Consider the following 5,186-nt stretch of genomic DNA (forward strand, 5'->3'; position numbering starts at 1 on the left):
ATGTTGGGATTGGCCCAGATGGCAGACTAGCCACTCCCACCCCCTCTCCTGCCCATTGCTCCAGGGAGCACTTGGGGGGGGGGGGGGCAGAGCAGAGAGATGGTGACTGAAAGCCACTGGCTCTCTGCTCACTAAAGACTGAGAACTAAGCAATCAGCTGTCTTTGATCGTTCAGTTCTCCATGTTGAGGTGGAGGGGGACAGTTGCAGCATTCGATCAATGCTGCAGCCATCTAGGTTAGTATAAATGTTTCTTTTTTTAAGATTCCCACACTTCCCTTTTAAAGTGAACCTGTAATAAGATATTATTGGGGCTGCAACTGTTGGTTTTTCTTTTTGATGATGCTAGTTCCCTGGCTGTCATTTTGAGGCTTTGATTTCAGAGCTGTCTAAAGCCTTTTAGACACTACATACACATTGCAGAATGTCGGCCGCAGCATGGTGCATTGCGCTGCGGTGACACGTGGCGCCTATCTGTGCATTGTGGTAAGATGCTATATGTCCATCTGCATTTTACTGCAGCTCACCTGACTCCACCTCTGGGCTGCGTTGCAGTGCGGACAGGACACATAGGAAGTGCACATAAGCTGATAAAAGTTATATTTTTTCTATCTAGTAAGATTATAGCACATGACCTAGGGATCTATTTTATAAATGTTTTCACACAACTTACTTCCAGAATTCTCACATTTTAGCAGTTGAATCCAATTAAACAAAAAACGCATTCGAGTCGTGGGAAAAAGCTGTGGGAATCTTGCGTAAAAACCTTTATAAGTGGGTCTGCTACTGTAGCAAATCTGTGGGAAAAGCCTCGAAGGCTGTCCTCTAGTCTCATACTTTGAACATTCACAATATACAGTACAAGGTAAAGGCCAAGTCAAGACAATTTATTTTTATTAAGGAACAACCTTGGAGGAGTTCAAATTTCTGTCAGGTTTTTATTACTTTCTCTGACCGCACTAGGGAGATTTTCCCTCATTTCTGTCCCTGTGACACCTGTACAAAAAATCAAGGGAACAGTTGTCACTGGAACAGGGTGGCAGGGTCAGTAATAAAAAACATTGTCAGAAATGTTAAAGTAGTTGTAAACCTTTACATATAACCAGTGAATTGGCTGGCCTTGGGTGATATACAGAGATTAAACAAATCCTCCTACATAGGTTGTACCTGTTTATCTGCAATATTCTCTTCTCTACATCTGTTCAAAGTCCAGAATTTATAAAGCTTGATTGAGCTGTCAGGAAACAGGGCTTGGCGAGCTAAAAGTGATATCAAAGTTTTGTTTTTAAAAAAAATAAACAAATAACAAACATGTTATACTTACCTGCTCTGTGCAGTGGTTTTGCACTGATCAGCTCCAGACCTGGTGTGGCATTTCTTATTTATACTACTGTGAAGATGTTCTATTATTTTTCTTTCACTTTTGTGTTTTCTATCTACTGTATGTCTCCAGCGTTTTGCAACTAGGCTGGCTCCACCCCTTGTTCTGGCTCTTGCTGTATGCCCCCAATTTGTCCAATCCTCTCCACAGCTCCCGGGCAAGACTAACTTGCTTGGTGCTTCCTTGTCGCATGCCATGTTTTTGGTCAGCCTTGTTGCCAGTAGTGTTTTTTATCACCAGAGTGCGAGAAACTATCAGATGTCACATGTGGTGAGCAGTGCGGGAGCAATATAGCGGGAGGTGAGCAGAGAGAGGAGGATCAGCAAACCAGAGGATTAGCAGAGCTGGGAGTTACTACTGAGTGGGGGATCAGCAGAGCTTGGGGTACTACTGAGCTCCTGCTAAGCTGTAGCCCCTAGCTCTGCTGATTCCCCACTCAGGGAATAACTCTCAGCTCTGCTGATCATCTGGTTTTCTGATCTTTCTCTGTCTCTGGTCCCCGCTCACCTCCCGCTATATTACTCCCACACTGCTCCCCACATGTGACATCTGCTAGTTTCTCCCACTCTGGTCCCCCAGATCAGCAGAGCTGGGGGTACTACTGAGTGGGGCATCAGTAGAGCTGGGGGTACTACTGAGCAGGGGATCTGCTGAACGAGGGTGCTAATAAGCTTGGGACTTGGTAAACAGGGGTACTAACTTATTTTCATTAGCTTACTTTTTTTTGTAGGTATAGCGCGGTATTTTTTTAATTTATATTCAGTACTAATGAGCTGGGGATCCGCTGATTGGGGATACTACTGAGTTGGGGTTCCACTGGGCCCCTTTACAACAAATAGAAAATCAACACACACAGAGCATTTCCCAAGCTTTATTAAAGCTGTAAAAAAGCTTCACCGAAGCATCACAGAAGCATCAAAGACACATCAAAAAAGCATGTTAAAGCAGTAAATGCTTTAATGTGTGTTAAAGTCTAAGCAAGTGTAAATGGCCTCTTATAAATTCATTCATTTGAAAAAAAAAGTCCATCCTTCTTCAAATTTTCTTGTCCCTGCAGTCAAAGACTAACAACCCCATTAATTAGAAGAAAAAAAAAATGAGGGTTGACTGAAATCTTTCTAGTCTATGGCCAGCTTTAATCCTTTAAAAGGGGAACCCCTGGTCTAAACTGGGGCTTGGGTGTGCGGTTGTGTCAGGACTGGATTTCCAATCAAGCAAAATAAGCAAATTCTCAGGGCACCAAAGAATTGGGGCACCACAAACTTTTTCCCCTAGCTATCATGTCTTAGAAGTTACGTACACTTTGAAACAAAGAACGCTTATACTTTTTGCCCCATTCTCTGAGCTAACCGATCCCACCCTCACCCTTTGCAGATGTTTACTGACCAGCATCCAACTGTTGTGACATCCATTATCTGCTACCTTCCGCTCCGCAGGCCCCCTCTCTCCAGACTCTACAGGTGCATTACAGCCCAGTAGACTTCAATGGGGCTCATCTACCTTCGTCTCCTGAATTATTTTTCAAACTTATTTCACTTTCAGCACTTACTGAGTCCTAATATCTTGTCAGTTAAGTAATGAAGGAGTTGAGGTAAGAACCATTGCTGCGCTGTATGTGAAGGGTTAGTTTACTTTTACCCAAAAAAATCCATATGCAGGTAAGGGGTGGCTGTAGATAAAAACAAACTGTGCCGCTTTGAATACAGTTGGATAATGCTCTTATCTTGGACTTCCCAAATCTGACCGCTTGCCCTGTAATCCTCCTACCTGGACATGGTGTTTCTGCCTTAAACTCTTGTAAAAGGGAAAGGAGGAGAGGCACACCTAAGTGTAGTATTAAAACGTAAGTATTTATTTCATGAGATTAAGAACACTTACAAGATGTAAGATAATACCAGCTTAATACATGTCATCATTTCCATCGCAGTCACTCTCCTGCAGGCTCATCTGGGGCCTAGATTGCTGGGACAGGGATGCTGAAAGCCTGGAAATACCAGGAAGTCGTGTTAATCCCAGTAAAGTGTGTAAATCCTAACTTTTTGTGTGGACATTCCTTTCTTGGGATATAAAAGTCTATGACCAGTAATGTCGTAAAAAGGCCTCTGACAAAGAATTGGGCACAAAATTGGCGGAGGGTTGAAACCTCAAGAAGGAAAGTTGTTGTTCTGGTAGCAAGAAAAAACATGGCAGGTAACCTTGGCACTGTTACACAGCCCTTTCCCAGCTCATTTACACACTGGTATTAATGTTCAGGTATGGGTTAGTTCCCCCAGGCAAATATCTTTGGCTAGTCAGCTCAATTACTCCTCATGTCTTAGTTCACACTCACCAAGGAATTGCCTCTTTGTTAAGATCAGAAAATCTGGTATAAAAGGGTCTTAGGCACTTGAGTCTCCATGCATGCATATAACATATTCTCAAAAGGGGAATCCTAAAAGTGTCATGATCCTCTGGTCCAGGGGCCTGATTTTTACATAGGTAACCTTCCTTAGCTAACTATGTTGATTATTCTTTAGTCATTTAATAAAATATTCTACTCAGTCTGGGGTATCAGTCTTTCCAACCCTACTGTACATTCACCCACTGATTCTTATATTTCTAACCTAATATCTATGTCACTCCTAGAAACATTTTCCTCTTTTTTTTTCTTGGAAACAAGAAAGCAAATCTACTTCAGTTGTATTTTGATGACTCATATTGTACTTGGCGTAAGAACTGTATTTATAAGAAATACTGTCTACAGCTTGTTTCTCCATGTGTTTATTTTCCTTATCTTCTGTATTTGACTCTTTATTAAAAAAAAATGAAAATGCTGCCTCCCTGTGCATGCATAATTACAAACTATATGGAAACCATGTTTTTAATAAAGTAGCACAGCTGATAAGGTTGGTTATATTAAAGTAGGATTGTAGCATGGCTTAGCAGTGATAGTTTTTTCCATAACAGGCAAGAATACCTCTGGATTTGATGTCCGGTGATCAAAACTCTGCAATTCATCTCAGTGCTCCATCCACTGCTGCCTCCATCTTCTCTGCTGCTTCTTAGCATTTTCTTTCCTTGATCGTTGGATGGCCACTGATGACGTGAATCTTGTGCATGTGTTCTGGAGTTACTTCATCCCATCATCCGACTCCATTTTTGGCATCATACAGACGCCAGCAATGGGCTGGCAGTGGCAGGTGTTGCATTGGATAAATCCCTGAAATCAGCACAACTGTAAGAAAACCAAAATAAATACAAACTACAAAAGAAAAAAAGAATTATCCCAATAATGTTTCAGTTGCTGCGTACAAAACACTGGGGAATGTGCAGGGATCATGATGTTTGTGCAAAAAGGTTTTCATGAAATTCCCTCTTAGATTGTAAGCTCTAACGAGCTGGGCCTTCTGATTCCTACAGTATTGAATTGTATTGTAACTGTACTGTCTGCCCTCATGTTACAAAGCACTGGGCAAAATGTTGGCTGTTGGATATAAATTCTATATAATAATAATAATAATAATGATAATGATAATAATAATAAATGAAAATTATAGCTAGGAAGTGTTCCAAGTAGGCATTACCCTAGTTTATATCATAAATATGGACTATCAGTTTATTCATTTTCACATGAATATTATTATCTAACACAGTGTTTCTCAATATTCTTTCAGTCTCTGCACCCTTGAAAATCCTGCACAATCTCAAGGTGCCCTATTCTAAAATGTAAAAATGTAAACTAAAGCCTAGTACACATGGGCCGAATGTCGGGCAGTTCAATAGAAACCAGCATTTGGCCCATGTGTATTGCAGCCGATCTGACAGAA

The sequence above is a fragment of the Lithobates pipiens genome, unplaced genomic scaffold (assembly GCF_037356315.1).
Source record: "Lithobates pipiens isolate NorthernLeopardFrog02 unplaced genomic scaffold, aLitPip1_a1.2 Scaffold_13, whole genome shotgun sequence".
Lineage (NCBI taxonomy): Eukaryota > Metazoa > Chordata > Amphibia > Anura > Ranidae > Lithobates > Lithobates pipiens.